The sequence below is a fragment of the Pongo abelii genome, chromosome 10 (assembly GCF_028885655.2).
Source record: "Pongo abelii isolate AG06213 chromosome 10, NHGRI_mPonAbe1-v2.0_pri, whole genome shotgun sequence".
Taxonomy (NCBI): Eukaryota; Metazoa; Chordata; class Mammalia; order Primates; family Hominidae; genus Pongo; species Pongo abelii.
This window is the reverse complement of record NC_071995.2, coordinates 17,096,396-17,115,379: the sequence shown is the minus strand read 5'-3', so window position 1 is coordinate 17,115,379 and position 18,984 is coordinate 17,096,396. Positions and strand designations below refer to the sequence as shown.

Below are 18,984 nucleotides of genomic sequence, written 5' to 3'. Positions count from 1 at the left end.
AATAGACAAAGACAATAACGCAAAAATAGGGGGAGGAATAAATAAAGCAAAAGCTCCTATGGTCCTTGAAATGTCCCAGAGGAAGTTAAAAATATTGGCTAAATTTGGACTTTGATTAGTTAAGTGTGCCTGTAGAAATTTACAGAATAACTATTTTAAAATATTATATAAACAGAGTGTATAGTTTCTATACTAATAGAGAAAAAAGAATAAATAATAATACAAAAAGAAAACTTGAATCATAGGTATAAATTCAAATATATCAGCAGTTACATTAAATAAAAATGAACTAAATGCACTGTAAAAGACAAAGATTGCCATATTGAATTTTTAAAAAGAATCTAATTATACGCAATTTATTAGTAATAGATCTAACATATAATGATTTAGACAAGGTGAAAGTAAAAGAATGGAAAAAATATATCAAGTAAACTAACTAAAAGGAAGCTAATGTCACTTTATTAATATTACACAAGATAGACTATAAAGCTGAAATAATTGCTTGGGAGAAAGAGGATCAAGTTGTTAGGACAAAAGGTACAATTCAAATAGATATACTTGTATATATTATTTTGTATCTACCTAAAACGTGACTTTAAAATGTATGGCACAAAATTAATTGAATTATAAGGAGAAAAGAACAATTCTACAATCAGAGCACTAGACTTCAACACAGTTTTCTCATAATTGATATTAAAAAATGAGACGCAATATTTACGGCATTGATATAATTAGGCTTAGTTCCACCCAAATCTCATCTTGGATTATAATCCCCGTAGTCCCCACGTGGCAAGGGAGAGATCCTAGAGGTGATTGAATCATGGGGGTGGTTTTCCCATGCTGTTCTCATGATAGTGAGTGAGTTCTCACAAGATCTGATGGTTTTATAAGGGGCTCTTCCTCCTTCGCTCAGCATGTCTCCTTCCTGTTGCCTGTGAAGAAGGTGCCTTGCTTCCCCTTTCCCTTCTGCCGTGATTATAAGTTTCCTCGGGCCTCCTTAGCCATGCCGAACTATGAGTCAATTAAACCTCTTTCCTTTATAAATTACCCAATCTCAAGCAGTTCTTTATAGCAGTATGAAAACAGACTAATACAAACATAATGAAAACTTTGATATTAGGCTGGTGCAAAAGTAATTGCAGTTTTGACATTAAAAACAATGGCAAAAACAGCAATTACTTTTGCACCAATCTAATACATCTAGAACATTATATCCAATAATTGCAAAACACACCTTCTTTTCAAATATACTTGGAACATTTGCAGAACATTTGCAAAACTGACTATACAATGGTCAGTAAAGAAAATTGAAATACACATCAAAGGATTGAAATCATACATGGCATGTCTTCTAACCTCAGTGCTCTTAAGCCAGAAACTTAAAAAAATAATAAAGCAGGCTAAAAAGGGGAATAACTTCACACATTTAGTGTTTAATAACACACGTCTATATCATCTATGGGTCAAAAAAAGTTGAATAAAAATTTAAACCATTTAACTAAAATTCGAATATGCAGGATAATAAAAATCCTACATAATAACACATGTAAGGTGCAGCTAAAGCTATACTTCTTGGAAACTTTTAGTCTTAGATATTCATATTACAAAGTTGAAAGGACAAAAATGATTAAGTCAAGGATAAAAATGATTATATCAACTCAAAGTTGAAAGGATAAAAATGATTAAGTTGAAAGGATAAAAATGATTAAGTCTAATTACTAGATAATTTATTTAATAATAAATATATAGAGAATATATTAAATATGTTTTATTTTTACTTTTATTTTTAAATATATATTAAAAAGTAGAAAATAAATCCCACAATACTTCTTTCTATAAAGAAAGAAGAAAGGACATACTGCAGCAAACAGTGGAAATTAATAATATGAAGAACACACATATTATGAAGGAGATCAATACAATTGAAAGTTGGGTTTTTAAAAGACTGAACAAGAAAAATACAAATATCTGGTTAGACTAGTCAAGAAAAAGTTGAGAAGGCGAAAGTAAATGGAAAAAACGAAAGAATCTATTGTATTGATAAGGGACATAAGCAACTTTTCTAAATACAAAATGATATATAAAACTCAACTGCACTTATGTAACACAGCAGCAAACAGAAAAAATAGAAAATGGTACTATACAATTTATGGTAGCATAAGAAGTGTTAGTAGCTTATTATAAATCTGACCAAGAATAAGAGTGCGGGATTCCTGGGCCGAGAGCGGGTGGCAGAGCCGGGACATCGCGTGATTCTCAGAACCCGAGGAGAAGCGGCATCCAGGGCTATGGCTGTGACTCTGGACAAAGACGCTTATTATCAGTGAGTGAAGAGACTGTACAGCAATATGACGGGGTAGGTTTCTCTACTCTTGACATTTTTGGGGAAAACTCTCCTACCACTGTCACCATTCACAGATTTACTGTGAAGCTAAGGAAGCAAAAATATCAGGGCCCCCTTATTTGCACAGGCATCTTCCAAAGGCCTGGCAGGGGCTCTGGCAATTTGTTTATGTGGTCATATGTCTCTACACAATTTACAAAACTAAAAACAGGAAAGAGTTAAGACCACTGTCTATTTTCATTTTAAGTTCCCCCTTATAAAACTTCAACTCATGATGGGTGACATTAGAATGGCCAAGAGTATTTTCTATATATGGTTAAGGGGAACTTGAGCTGGGAGTACATTTCTAAGGGGTTTTAGTGGGATACAGATAAATATCTATACCTATCTACCTACTAGCTCTCTAGGTCACTCTAGATAGATACAGATTTAAGTAATTATATAATAAATATAGACAGTTATATTATATATATACAAAAATGTGTATTTCAATCTATCTATCATATGTATACAGATATATCTTTGTATATATCTATCCGGATAGATATATCTGTGTATGTATCTATCCAGATAGATATATCTGTGTATGTATCTATCCAGATAGATATATCTGTGTATGTATCTATCCAGATAGATATATCTGTGTATGTATCTATCCAGATAGATATATCTGTGTATGTATCTATCCAGATAGATATATCTTCGTATGTATCTATCTAGATAGATATATCTTTGTATGTATCTATCTAGATAGATATATCTTTGTATATATCCAGATAGATATATGTTTGTATATATCTAGATAGATATAGAGACATACAGAGATATAGAGACAGGAAAATAACTTGGCCATATTCCAAAATGACTATAAGACTATAAAGCCATATCCCAAAATGACTATAAGACTATAAACAATATCTGTTTTTCTTATTTCTGGAACATAAGTGAAGGACTGGAGTTGAGATTATGACTTGAACATATATTATTGTGTCAGGCATTCAAATTATGTACATACTGGGAGAAAAATGAAACTGAAATGTATGGAACTACCAGTTAGTCTGGGGAACATTCTTCCAGAAAGTTTATAGATAATGAAATTTGATAGAAATCTTTCTAAATTTTTCAACAGTCCTAAACGTTTGCATGATATTACTGAGAAAGTAACAAAACGAAACTTTCTGAAAGTATCAATGAAATTAACCATACTAGAGGCTAGTGGAAAGAATTATCTTGTTCTTACTATAGGAAATCAAATTACACAATCATTGTCATGTGAAGAGGCAATCAAAGAAGATGCAATGCAAATATGCAAAAAAGAATTATACAGATAAGATTGACAAGTAAAAATATTGTTCTTCAAAGCTGGAAGTTTCACATCACCAGACTTCAAATGATATTACAGGGCTACAGTAATCAAAACAGCATGGTAATGGTACAAAAAGAGACACATAGACCAATGGAACAGAATAGAGAGCCCAAAAAAAAGGCCACACACCTACAACCATTTGGTCTTTGACAAAGCTGACAAAAACTAGCAATGGGAAATAACTCCCTATTCGGTAAATGGAGCTAAGATAATTGGCTAGCCATATAAAAAAGATTGAAACTGGACCTCTTCCTTATGCCATATACAAAAATCAACTCAAGATGGATTAAAGACTTAAATGAAAACCCAAAACCATGAGAATTTTGGAAGACAACCTAAGCAATACCATTCTGGACATAGGAATGAGCAAAAATTTCATGATGAAGATGCCAAAAGCAATTGCAACAAAAGCAAAAATTGACAAATTGGATCTAATTAAACTTAAGAGCTTCTGCACAGCAAAATAAACTATCAACAGAGTAAACAGACAATGTGCAGAATGGGAGAAAATATTTGCAAACTATACATCTGACAAAGGTCTAATATCCAGCATCTATAAGAAACTTAAATTTACAAGAGAAAAACAGACAACCCCATTAAGAAGTGGGCAAAGGCATCAATAATACACTGGATAAAGAAAATGTGGCACATATACACTGTGGAATACTATGCAGCCATAAAAAAGAATGAGTTCAAGTCCTTTGCAGGAACATGGGTGAAGCTGGAAACCATCATTCTCAGCAAACTAACACAGGAACAGAAAACCAAACACTGCATGTTCTTACTCATAAGTGGGAGTTGAACAATGAGAACACATGGACACAGGGAGGGGAACATCACACACCAGGGCCTATTGGGGGGTGGGGGGAAAGGGAAAGGGGAGGGAGAGCATTAGGACAAATACATAATGTATGTGGGGCTTAAAACCTAGATGATGGGTTGATAGGTGCAGCAAACCACCGTGGCACATGTATACCTACGTAACAAACCTGCACGTTCTGCACATGTATCCTAGAACTTAAAGTAAAATTAAAAAAAAAAAAAAAAAAGAAGTGGGCAAAGGACATGAAGACATTTTCCAAAAGAAGACATACATCTGGCCAACAAGCATATGAAAAAAGTTCAATATCACTGATCATTAGAGAAATGCAAATCAAAACCACAATGAGATATCACCTCACACCAGTCATAATGGCTATTACTAAAAAGTCAAAAAATAAAAGATGCTGGAGAGGTTGTGGAGAAAAGCGAACACTTATGCACTCTTGGTGGGAGTGTAAAGAAGTTCAACCATTGTGGAAAGAAGTGTAGTGCTTCCTCAAAGAGCTAAAAACAGAAATACCATTTGAACCAGCAATCCTATTACTGCATCTATACCCAGAACAATGTCAATAATTCTACTACAAAGACATACATGTGAATGTTCATTGCAGCACTCTTTACAATAGCAATGACAAGGAATCTAAATGCTCATCAATGACAGATTGGATGAAGAAAATGTGTACATACACACCATGAAATTATGTACATTATGTAGCCATAAAAAGGAATAAGAACAAGATTATGTCTTTTATTGGAACATGGATGGAGCTGGAGGCTATTATTCTTAGCAAACTAGCACAGGAACAGAAAACCAAATACTGCATATCCTCACTTATAAGTGGAAGCTAAATGATGAGAACACATGGGCACAAAGAAGGGAAAGACAGATACTGGGGCCTACTTGAGGGTGGAGGGTGGCAGAAGGGAGAGGAGCAGAAAAGAATAACTATTGGGTACTAGGCTTAGTGCCTGAGTGACAAAATAATCTGGACAACAAACCCCCAAGACACGAGTTTGCCTGTATAGCAAATCTGCATATGTTTAAAGTTAAAAAAAAATAGTTTTTTTTCTATAATTTATAGCATGCGTTAGCTTTTTTAAGTGGATAATTTTTTTAAAAAATTCTCTACCCAATTTAATATTTTAAATTGTTCTCTTTCTTTTCCCTGAGGTACCCTCAAATTACGTAAGGTTTAGGCCCCATAAAACCTGTATATGCCCCTGCCTCTACTACATTTCCCAACCAGAGAAATATCATGTAAATGTCAGTCTTTGCTGGAGTTATTCTGAAAAGATGTATTTAGGGCCTCCCTTTTGGAGCCCTTGCCACATAAATATGAACATATCAAAAATGAGCCTTCATGTGTGAAATTTCAACCCTCTGACTGATGGAGCTGCAGTCTGTATTGCACTTCAACTCCCTTTTCACAACAGCATTGCTCTCTTTTTCTCCTTTTCTGCTTATGCAATCCTGCCTCACTCTTCATTACAACTTCCCCTTGGGAGCACCTGATCCAGTGCTTCTGGCTCTCATCACTCTATTTTGCCTCTACTGAGAGATCTCATGCCTCGCTCGCAGCCACCTCTGCAAGCTCTTACTACAATAACTCCAATATTGCTCACTAAACACATGTTCATACTTCAAACCCCAATGAATCAGCATCAGCTAGTAACACCCTTCTTTCACATTCCAAACTCTTCCTCTGTCTGGAATCCTTGCTTCTCTATAGTCCCTCCTATGAGGTACTCATGTCATATTGCTGCACCTACCAGACCAAGGAAATCCAGGGAAACCCCATTTTTCTACTGGCTATCCTAAGAAGGGCAGGGAAAACTCAATATTTGAAATTGAAATTTCAAGAGTAAGCAATGTTCCGTGCCATCAATTTGACCTGACCCATGGAATCACAAAAAAAGAGAAAAAGAGAGCTTACTTATTTTAGTTCAACTACGGTCTGGTTTAAATGGTCTTCTATAAGCAAAACAGGACACTTAACCACTATTCTCAACATTATTTTTAGGCAAGTTGTGCTCTTGCATTACAAATAACTGGCTCAATAAATGACTGTTGAGACACAAACTGTTGATGCATCGAGTAAACAAACTATTTCTTTTCAGTTTGTGAAGCTAAAATTTCCTTCTGTTATTTCTGTAATTGGAGCTGGTTGCTGGGTAAGCCATCACATTATCTATCACCTAGGTGTCACTATGGCTAATTATTAAAACGAATCCAAGTGCAAGGTATTTACCATCCCTATGCCACCTTTATTTGTCTTCAGATACGCAAAGTGGCACTTTACAAGATTAACTTAATTTCCCCATGAAGGTTCAGAAGCTGAACTTCAAGAAGCATTCCTTCTCCACTACTGTTGCTTCCTGGGATCATCCACTGTTTTCTGTTTTAAAGTAGCCTTCATCTGAGATTCAGTGTAGTTGCTCAGTGGAAGGTCCAGGCCTGGCCTAGAGCAGGAGTTCTGGAAGGACAGAGTACAGCTCCTACCACATTGCAAGAGTCTCCATTCAAGTCTCCTAAAACTGCCTTAGGCCTCTCCAGTTCCTCGAGGTCCATTAGTTTTAATTTAAGGATGTAGAACTCAGCCTGTGATAGTACCTAGGCCCGTGTTGCTCGAAGACTAATTAATCCTCAAACCAGTGCTAGTCCACTAAGTGTTTCCAGTGTGTCACAAAATAAATACAGAAATTGAGAGTAAGCATTAAAAGGACATTTATAGCCAGCTGACATTGCTGTGACAACCAAGCATATAGTTAATTAACTGGTTTTATTAAACAGGGAATACAGTAGACCCCAGTTATCTGCAAGTGTATATTTCAAGAGCCCAGTTGATGCCTGAAACTGTCAATAGTATCAAATCCTACTGGTAACAACTGGCCCCTGCCAGCTAGTGTGAGCCACCTTCAGCTCCGTGATTATGCTGGTGTAAACCAACCCACTGGGTTGCAAGTCATAGAAAAGCAAACAAGTAATATCCTAGGCCTCCACATTCACTCCCCACTCACTCACTGACACCCACGGCAACTTCCAATCCTGCAAGCTCCATTCATGATAAATGCCCTATACAGGTATACCAGTTTTTAATGTTTTCTACTGTATTTCACTGTACCTTTTCTATGTTTAGGTACACAAATACTTACCATTGTGTTACAATTGCCTACAGTATTCAGTACAGTAACATGGTTGGTGCAAAAGTAACTGCGGTTTTTGTCATCACTTTTATGGCAAAAACCGCAATTACTTTTGCACCAACTTAATGTCTATATACAGTCATGTATTGCTTAACAACAGAGATACATTCTGAGGGATGGATTGGTAGGTGATTTTATCTTTGTGAAAACATCATGGTGTGTACTTGCACAAACCTAGATGGTATGGCCTACCACATACCTAGGCTATATGGTGTAGACTATTGCTCTTAGGCTACAAATCTATGTAGCATGTTACTGTACTGAACACTGTAGACAAATTATAGTACAATGGTAAGTATTTGTGTATCTAAACATAGAAAAGATACCGTGAAATACAGTAGAAAACGGCCGGGCGCGGTGGCTTACGCCTGTAATCCAGCACTTCGGGAGGCCGAGGCGGGCGGATCATGAGATCGGCAGATTGAGACCATCCTGGTTAACACGGTGAAACCCCGTCTCTACTAAAAATACAAAAAATTAGCCAGGCGCGGTGGCGGGCGCCTGTAGTCCCAGCTACTCGGGAGGCTGAGGCAGGAGAATGGCGTGAAGCAGGGAGGCGGAGGTTGCAGTGAGCCGAGATTGCCCCACTGCACTCCAGCCTGGGCAACAGAGTGAGACTCCATCTCAAAAAAAAAAAAAAAAAAAACTGGTATACCTGTATAGGGCATTTATCATGAATGGAGCTTGCAGGATTGGAAGTCACTGTGGGTGAGTCAGTGAGTGAGTGGGCAGTGAATGAGAAGGCCTAGGACATTACTTGTTCGCTTTTCTATGACTTGCAACCCAGTAGGTTGGTTTACACCAGCATCACCATAAAAAGGGGAGGAATGCTTTGCACTATAATGTTAGGACAGCTATGACATCACTAGGTGATAGAAATTTTCCAGCTCTATTATTATCTTATGGGTCCACAGCCATATATATGCTCCATCATTGACCAAAATGTCATTATGCAATGCATGATTGTAGCGTTTTTTTCCCATTTATACATGTATGTCATGCACTATGATAAAGTTTAATTTATAAATTAGGCACAATAAAATAAAGTTTATAAAGTTTGTAAAGTTTAAGTTATAAATTAGGCACAATAAAATAAAGTTTATAAAGTTTGTAAAGTTTAATTTATAAATCAGGCACAGTAAAGGATTTAACAGCAATAACTAGTAACTAATAATAAAATAGAACAATTATAATATGCCAGCATTACTACTCTTGGACTTTGGGGCCATTATTAAGTAAAATACACGAACACAAACACTGCAATGCCACTACAATCGATCTGATCACCAAGCTGGCTGCTAAGTGACTGACGGGGCAGACAGTGTATATTATGCAGAGACGCTTCATAAAAAGATAATTCACATCCCAGGCCGGATGGAGTTGGAAGTAGATTTCATCACACTACTTAGAGTGGCACACAATTTAAAACTTACGAGTTGTTTATTTCTGGAAATTTCCGTTTAATATTCTTGAACTGCAAGTGACCATAGGTAACTGAAATTGCAGAAAGCAAAACTGAGACAAAGGGGGCCTACTGTACACAGTTTGGGTGTTCGCAAACTCACACAGTGAGCGGCATACTGGTCATATACAGGAAGATCAGGCGTTGGCCTGCAAAAGATCAGAAGTAAAAACATATTTTTTAAAAGCTAGTTTGTAATTCTTCATGACAGATTGTTTTAGAAGCTTTGGTGTCAGTATTGAGAGTAGGCTGGGAGGCAGGAAAAGTTTAATGATGCAAGTTGGAAAGACCCCAGGACCTCTATAGAGATAATCCTGATTTCTGCACAGTCTCAGAGTAATTTTTGGCATTGCCATACCCTTGCACTCTAAATCCATGTGCTAGGGCTAAGTTGTGCCGAGTCCCAGCTTGGATGACATGCCGCTATAAACCGCTTCTTCACAGCCTGCGGAGCACTTTCCTTCTATCCAGCAGAGTAGAAATAACTTGCCGCGTGTACAGCACTAATGTCCAAAAGAAAAGCCACACAGGGACATCTAGTGGCAATGGGAAATCACCGATCTTCTCCAAAAGAGCTCAAGAATTTCCAAACCACAAACTGCTTGGATACTTTGGACTGGTTTATTGACCAGTGCAAACCTCGCAACCTAGCAAATTTGTCACTGCCTCCGAAGGCAAACAGGCACACAGGGAACTGAAATAGAGCTGGGTAGCCCTGGCCGAAAGGAGCCCACACCTAACAAGCCACTGTATGACCAAATGAAGCAAAGAGTAAAGGCAGTAGGCAGATTCTTTAGGCAAGTGTGCTGAGAAGAGGGCAGATAGGAGACTCTCATTTTATGGGCAATTACTTCAATACTCTCTTTCTAGTTGGCTGTCAAATAGACTTGACTCTTGAGAGGTAGAAAAGATGCAAAACACCAAAAGAAACTGTATGTATTAAAAGCAGCCCTCCAAACTTGCTGATCTGTCAATTAGCATTTGTAGAACTCTTAATGAGAGTTACTTGTGAGCTCCACAGTATCGTGCCAAAGACAAATCAAAGTTAGCCACCTAGATTGAGGAAAAAAAAAAAAAGCCCTTTGAAAAGAGACGGGCTTCTCCTGGACTTTGATGGTAGGACTGAAACTAAAAGAGATACAGTTGCATCAGATTTTCATTGTTTGAAATAGACTCTTTCCCAGGTAGATGTGCAAATAAATTGTTAATAAAATAAGTCTAAATTTAGCCGGTAAAAATTATAGTGGATTTTACTTGAGAAAAATATTGAAAGCATATAACCACTGATTTTTGCCATTTCTATGTGTAATAAGATCAAATATTATATACTACAATTCATGCAAACAAATGTAGTTTTAAAGAAATCATGTGATTGATGTAACCTCAGAGTTCTTCCTTCACTTCCAACCTCCCTCCACCTAATGACAGAAGAAATTTTAGACTTGCCCCATTCACAATGATTGATTATGATGGTCCATTGCAGCAGAACTCATATTGCAGTTCAAACTATTTCTTATTAAAATTTCTCTTTTCAAGATTCTCCTCCTCTCCAAAATAAAATTTGGGCACAATAAGAACTTTATACTGGGGAGGCAATCTTTAGTTCCAAATTATATTTCTTCCCTGGCTTCTGCTTCTCTGAGTTGCAAATAGTTTCTTCTGATCTGTCCTATCTAAATCCATTCTAGCAAGTCCACAGTGGGTGAAATCCATGGGCTGTTTTCTCAGCATATCTAGCACCTGATACTATTTTCCCTTTCCCACCTAACTCGTGTTCCTTCTTTGGCCTCTACCGTTACTCTACACCTCCACCTATAGTCTCTGCTGTAACCCCAGCTAGAGTTATCCCTCACTACAGGGATCCCTGTGATAGGCCTACTGTTTCGCAGCCATCAGCTGCCTTCTGCATCCCACAAGGAGCATGTCAGAACTCCAGTAAGCTGTGTAGAAAAATACGTCAAGAGATACCTAGGGGTTTTCTCTCTGGAACTCACCCCTGCAAACTACCTGACCAATATTACTATGCTTTTGGGCATCTCCTATTGCGCTTAGATGCCCCGTGACTGGGATTCTTCCCAGAGTTTGGTATAATAAGTGAGATATATTGGTTTTCTAGAGCAATCATACCAAATGACCACAAACTTAGCGGCTTAAAACATAAATTTATTATCTCCCAGTTCAGGAGGTCAGAAACCTGAAATCAAGTTGTTGGCAGGGTTGGTTCTGTCTGGATTCTCCAGGGCGTCTATTCCTTGCTTCTCTCCTACCTTCTGGTTGCTTGCAACCCTTGGCATTCCTTGGCTTGGAGCTGTGTAACCCCACTCTCTGCGTCTGTCCTCACATGGACTTCTCTCTGTGTCTCTGTGTCTGTTTCCCCTTCTCTTCTCTTATAAATATTTGCCATTGGATTTAGAGCCCAATCTAATCCAGAATAATCTCATCGAGATAACCTTAACTTAATTATATCTGCCCAATCCCTTTTTTCCACAGAAGGTCACATTTATAGGCTCCAAGGGTTAGAAGTTGGATAATTTTGCGGGGCAGGAGGGCACATTTAAATCAATTACATGGGGCATATCCTTCAATAGGGTCCCTATCTTCTCACAAAGGCCAGAGATGGGTAAGTTCCCTCAGGGGACCCCAGCAGTATCCCAACCCAAGATCCATTCTCTCTGAACCCCCTCTTTTTGTACCAGAGGAATTTCTACTTTTTGTCCCTTTTCAATGAAGAATTCCCCCTGTTGCACCTGTGTTAATTCCTATTTTTGGGCTTCTTGAATAGAAAATGCCTCCTCTCCTCTTCCCTTTGGTAATAAAGTCTCAGGGCATAGTGTTAACAAAAAAAAAATGCAACAAAAACCTGTATGGTTTAAGAAAGAGATTATACCATTTGTAATCATATTTTAAAATAATATCTCTATTATACATGTGCAGACACACACAGAATAGTATGTTATATTATGATATTGGCCCCACATGGCAACATCTTAACACAAGCTTTAAGAAAGAAACTCAGGTCCGGGTGTGGTGGCTCACGCCTGTAATCCCAGCACTTTGGGAGGCCAAGGCGGATGGATCACCTGAGGTCAGGAGTTTGGGACCAGCCTGACCAGCATTGAGAAACCCCATCGCTACTAAAAGTACAAAATTAACCAGGTGTAGTGGCACATACCTGTAATCCCAGCTACTCAAGAGGCTGAGGCAGGAGAGTCACTTGAATCCGGGAGGCAGAGGTGGCGGTGAGCTGAGATCATGCCATTGCACTCCATCCTGGACAACAAGAGCAAAACTCCGTCTCAAAAAGGAAAAGAAAAAAAAAAGAAAGAAAAGAAAAGAAAGAAAAATCTCAGACTTGGAAAAATATATATAAATTTTACCATGTATAAAAATGTAATCACATGGACCAACTGAAAACAACTCAGAAAAACAAAACTCAGACTTATATATAAAACCTTCCTCTGTGGAGTGCAAAATATTTTAAAAGTATTACCTGGGAGAGGAGCCAAGATGGCCGAATAGGAACAGCTCCAGTCTACAGCTCCCAGCGTGAGCGACGCAGAAGACGGGTGATTTCTGCATTTCCAACTGAGGTACTGGGTTCATCTCACTGGGGAGTGCCAGACAGTAGGCACAGGACAGTGGGTGCAGCGCACCGTGTGCAAGCCGAAGCAGGGGGAGGCATCGCCTCACCCGGGAAGCGCAAGGGGTCATGGAATTCCCTTTCCTAGTCAAAGAAAGAGGTGAGAGACGGCACCTGGAAAATCCGGTCACTCCCATCCGAATACTGCGCTCTTCCAACGGGCTTAAAACACGGCACATCAGGAGATTATAACCCGCACCTGGCTCGGAGGGTCCTACGCCCACGGAGTCTTGCTGATTGCTAGCACAGCAGTCCGAGATGAAACTGCAAGGCGGCAGTGAGGCTGGGGGAGAGGCGCCTGCCATTGCCGAGTTAGTTGTTTGATTAGGTAAACAAAGCAGCTGGGAAGCTCGAACTGGGTGGAGCCCACCACAGCTCAAGGAGGCCTGCCTGCCTCTGTAGGCTCCACCTCTGGGGGCAGGGCACAGACAAACAAAAAGACAGCAGTAACCTCTGCAGACTTAAATGTCCCTGTCTGACAGCTTTGAAGAGAGTAGTGGTTCTTCCAGCACGCAGCTTGAGATCTGAGAACCCACAGACTGCCTCCTCAAGTGGGTCCCTGATCCCCGAGTAGCCTAACTGGGAGTCACCCCCCCAGTAGGGGCAGACTGACACCTTACACGGCCGGGTTCTCCTCTGAGACAAAACCTCCAGAGGAACGATCAGGCAGCAGCATTTGCGGTTCACCAATACACACTGTTCTACAGCCACCGCAGCTGATACCCAGGAAAACAGGGTCTGGAGTGGACCTCCAGCAAACTCCAACAGACCTGCAGCTGAGGGTTCTGTCTGTTAGAAGGAAAACTAACAAACAGAAAGGACATCCACACCAAAAGCCCATCTGTACGTCACCATCATCAAAGACCAAAGGTAGATAAAACCACAAAGATGGGGAAAAAACAGAGCAGAAAAACTGGAAACTCTAAAAATCAGAGCGCCTCTTCTCCTCTAAAGGAACGCAGCTCCTCACCAGCAACAGAACAAAGCTGGACGGAGAATGACTTTGACGAATTGAGAGAAGAAGGCTTCAGACGATCAAACTACTCCGACCTACATGAGGAAATTCGAACCAATGGCAAAGAAGTTAAAAGCTTTGAAAAAAAATTAGATGAATGGATAACTAGAATAACCAATGCAGAGAAGTCCTTAAAGGACCTGATGGAGCTGAAAACCAAGGCATGAGAGCTATATGAAGAATGCAGAAGCCTCAGTAGCTGATGCGATCAACTGGAAGAAAGGGTATCAGTGATGGAAGACGAAATGAATGAAATGAAGTGAGAAGAGAAGTTTAGAGAAAAAAGAATAAAAAGAAATGAACAAAGCATCCAAGAAATATGGGACTATGTGAAAAGACCAAATCCACATCTGATTGGTGTACCTGAAAGTGATGGGAAGAATGGAAACAAGTTGGAAAACACTCTGCAGGATATTATCCAGGAGAACTTCCCCAATCTAGCAAGGCAGGCCAACATTCAAATTCAGGAAATACAGAGAATGCCAAAAAGATACTCCTCGAGAAGAGCAACCCCAAGACACATAATTGTGAGATTCACCAAAGTTGAAACGAAGGAAAAAATGTTAAGAGCAGCCAGAGAGAAAGGTCGGGTTACCCTCAAAGGGAAGCCCATCAGACTAACAGCGGATCTCTCCACAGAAACCCTACAAGCCAGAAGAGAGTGGGGGCCAATATTCAACCTTCTTAAAGAAAAGAATTTTCAACCCAGAATTTCATATCCAGCCAAACTAAGCTTCATAAGTGAAGGAGAAATAAAATCCTTTACAGACAAGCAAATGCTGAGAGATTTTGTCACCACCAGGCCTGCCCTAAAAGAGCTCCTGAAGGAAGCACTAAACATGGAAAGGAACAACCAGTACCAGCCACTGCAAAAACAGCCAAATTGTAAAGACCATCAAGGCTAGGAAGAAACTGCATCAACTAACAAGCAAAATAACCAGCTAACATCATAATGACAGGAACAAATTCACACATAACAATATTAACTTTAAATGTAAATGGGCTAAATGCTCCAATTAAAAGACACAGACTGGCAAATGGATAAAGAGTCAAGACCCATCAGTGTGCTGTATTCAGGAAACCCATCTCACGTGCAGAGACACACATAGGCTCAAAATAAAGGGATGGAGGAAGATCGACCAAGCAAAAGGAAAACAAAAAAAAAGGCAGGGGTTGCAATCCTAGTATCTGATAAAACAGACTTTAAACCAACAAAGATCAAAAGAGACAAGGCCATTACATAATGGTAAACGGATCAATTCAACAAGAAGAGCTAACTATCCTAAATATATATGCACCCAATACAGGAGCACCCAGATTCATAAAGCAAGTCCTGAGTGACCTACAAAGAGACTTAGACTCCCACACAATAATAATGGGAGACTTTAACACCCCACTGTCAACATTAGACAGATCAACGAGACAGAAAGTTAACAAAGATACCCAGGAATTGAACTCAGCTCTGCACCAAGTGGACCTAATAGACATCTACAGAACTCTCCACCCCAAATCAACAGAATATACATTCTTTTCAGCACCACACCACACCTACTCCAAAATTGACCACATAGTTGGAAGTAAAGCACTCCTCAGCAAACGTAAAAGAACAGAAATTATAACAAACTGTCTCTCAGACCACAGTGCAATCAAACTAGAACTCAGGATTTAAAAACTCACTCAAAACTGCTCAACTACATGGAAACTGAACAACCTGCTCCTGAATGACTACTGGGTAAATAATGAAATGAAGGCAGAAATAAAGATGTTCTTTGAAACCAACGAGAACAAAGATACAACATACCAGAATCTCTGGGACACATTCAAAGCAGTGTGTAGAGGGAAATTCATAGCACTAAATGCCCACAAGAGAAAGCAGGAAAGATCTAAAATTGACACCCTAACATCACAATTAAAAGAACTAGAAAAGCAAGAGCAAACACATTCAAAAGCTAGCAGAAGGCAAGAAATAACTAAGATCAGAGCAGAACTGAAGGAAATAGAGACACAAAAAACTTTTCAAAAAATTAATGAATCCAGGAGCTGGTTTTTTGAAAAGATCAACAAAATTGATAGACCGCTAGCAAGACTAATAAACAAGAAAAGAGAAAAGAATCAAATAGATGCAATAAAAAATGACAAAGGGGATATCACCACCGATCCCACAGAAATACAAACTACCATCAGAGAATACTATAAACACCTCTACGCAAATAAACTAGACAATCTAGAAGAAATGGATAAATTCCTCAACACATACATCCTCCCAAGACTAAACCAGGAAGAAGTTGAATCTCTGAATAGACCAGTAACAGGCTCTGAAATTGAGGCAATAATCAATAGCTTACCAACCAAAAAAAAGTCCAGGACCAGATGGATTCACAGCCGAATTCTATCAGAGGTACAAAGAGGAGCTGGTACAATTCCTTCTGAAACTATTCCAATCAATAGAAAAAGAGGGAGTCCTCCCTAACTCATTTTATGAGGCCAGCATCATCCTGATACCAAAGCCAGGCAGAGACACAACCAAAAAAGAGAATTTTAGACCAATATCCTTGATGAACATTGATGCAAAAATCCTCAATAAAATACTGGCAAACAGAATCCAGCAGCACATCAAAAAGCTTATCCACCATGATCAAGTGGGCTTCATCCCTGGGATGCAAGGCTGGTTCAACATACCCAAATCAATAAATGTAATCAGCATATAAACAGAACCAAAGACAAAAACCACATGATTATCTCAATAGATGCAGAAAAGGCCTTTGACAAAGTTCAACAACCCTTCATGCTAAAAACTCTCAATAAATTAGGTATTGATGGGACGTATCTCAAAATAATAAGAGCTACCTATGACAGACCCACAGCCAATATCATACTGAATGGGCAAAAACTAGAAGCATTCCCTTTGAAAACGGGCACAAGACAAGGATGCCCTCTCTCACCACTCCTATTCAACATAGTGTTGGAAGTTCCGGCCAGGGCAATCAGACAGGAAAAGGAAATAAAAGGCACTCAGTTAGGAAAAGAGGAAGTAAAATTGTCCCTGTTTGCAGATGACATGATTGTATATCTAGAAAACCCAATCGTCTCAGCCCAAAATCTCCTTAAGCTGATAAGCAACTTCAGCAAAGTCTCAGGATACGAAATCAATGTACAAAAATCACAAGCATTCTTATACACCAATAACAGATAAACAGAGAGCCAAATCATGAGTGAACTCCCATTCACAATTTTATTCTTCAAAGAGAATAAAATACCTAGGAATCCAACTTACAAGGGATGTGAAGGACCTCTTCAAGGAGAACTACAAATCGCTGCTCAATGAAATAAAAGAGGATACAAACAAATGGAAGAACTTTCCATGCTCATGGGTAGGAAGAATCAATATCGTGAAAATGGCCATACTGCCCAAAGTAATTTATAGATTCTATGCCATCCCCATCAAGCTACCAATGACTTTCTTCACAGAATTGGAAAAAACTACTTTAAAGTTCATATGGAACCAAAAAAGAGCCCGCATCGCCAAGTCAATCCTAAGCCAAAAGAACAAAGCTGGAGGCATCACGCTACCTGACTTCAAACTATACTACAAGGCTACAGTAACCAAAACAGCATAGTACTGGTACCAAAACAGAGATATAGACCAATGGAACAGAACAGAGCCCTCAGAAATAATGCCACATATCTACAACTATCTGATCTTTGACAGACCTGACAAAAACAAGAAATGGGGAAAGGATTCCCTATTTAATAAATGGTGCTGGGAAAACTGGCTAGCCATATGTAGAAAGCTGAAACTGGATCCCTTCCTTATACCTTATACAAAAATTAATTCAAGATGGATTAAAGACTTACATGTTAGACCTAAAACCATAAAAACCCTAGAAGAAAACCTAGGCAATACCATTCAGGACATGGGCATGGGCAAGGACTTCATGTCTAGAACACCAAAAGCAATGGCAACAAAAGCCAAAATTGACAAATGGGATCTAATTAAACTAAAGAGCTTCTGCACAGCAAAAGAAAATACCATCAGTGTGAACAGGCAACCTACAGAATGGGAGAAAATTTTTGCAACCTACTCATCTGACAAAGGGCTAATATCCAGAATCTACAATGAACTTAAACAAATTTACAAGAAAAAAACAAACAACCCCATCAAAAAGTGGGCAAAGGATATGAACAGACACTTCTCAAAAGAAGACATTTATGCAGCCAAAAAACACATGAAAAAATGCTCATCATCACTGACCATCAGAGAAATGCAAATCAAAACCACAATGAGATACCATCTCACACCAGTTAGAATGGCAATCGTTAAAAAGTCAGGAAACAACAGGTGCTGGAGAGAATGTGGAGAAATAGGAACACTTTTACACCGTTGGTGGGACTGTAAACTAGTTCAACCACTGTGGAAGTCAGTGTGGCGATTCCTCAGGGATCTAGAGCTAGAAATACCATTTGACCCAGCCATCCCATTACTGGGTATATACCCAAAGGATTATAAATCATGCTGCTATAAAGACACATGCACAGGTATGTATATAGTGGCACTATTCACAATAGCAAAGACTCGGAACCAACCTAAATGTCCAACAACGATAGGCTGGATTAAGAAAATGTGGCACATATACACCATGGAATACTATGCAGCCATAAAAAATGATGAGTTCATGTCCTTTGTAGGGACATGGATGAAATTGGAAACCACCATTCTCAGCAAACTATCGCAAGGACAAAAAACCAAACACCGTATGTTCTCACTCATAGGTGGGAATTGAACAACGAGAACACATGGACACAGGAAGGGGAACATCACACACCGGGGACTGTTGTGGGTTGGGGGGAGGGGGGAGGGATAGCATTAGGAGATATACCTAATGCTAAATGACGAGTTAATGGGTGCAGCACACCAACATGGCACATGTATACATATGTAACAAACCTGCACATTGTGCACATGTACCCTAAAACTTAAAGTATAATAATAATAAAATTAAAAAAACAAAAACAAACAAACAAAAAAACTGGAGTATTCGAAAAGTGCAATAAACTGAAGCACATCATTTAAAAAAAAAGTATTAGCTCAACAGGCAGCATCTAATTCATGTAAGTTTTGATAAGCTATATT

The 18,984-nt window shown here is 38.9% G+C and overlaps 1 long non-coding RNA gene across 3 annotated transcripts in view; it reads right to left on the bottom strand.

Moving 5' to 3' along the window:
* The window catches only part of LOC129049067 (uncharacterized), a 239,567-nt gene extending 226,002 nt beyond the window's left edge, over nucleotides 1-13,565 (bottom strand). The window contains exons 1-2 of one of the 3 annotated variants that reach the window (XR_010135732.1): nucleotides 12,689-13,565; nucleotides 12,371-12,493 (exon numbers count right to left, since the gene is read on the bottom strand). This is a non-coding gene — a long non-coding RNA (uncharacterized LOC129049067). The remainder of the gene's footprint in view (nucleotides 1-12,370; nucleotides 12,494-12,688) is intronic. The other 2 variants (XR_010135731.1, XR_010135730.1) reach the window with 2 other exon arrangements.
* Between the last annotated feature and the right edge of the window lie 5,419 nt (nucleotides 13,566-18,984).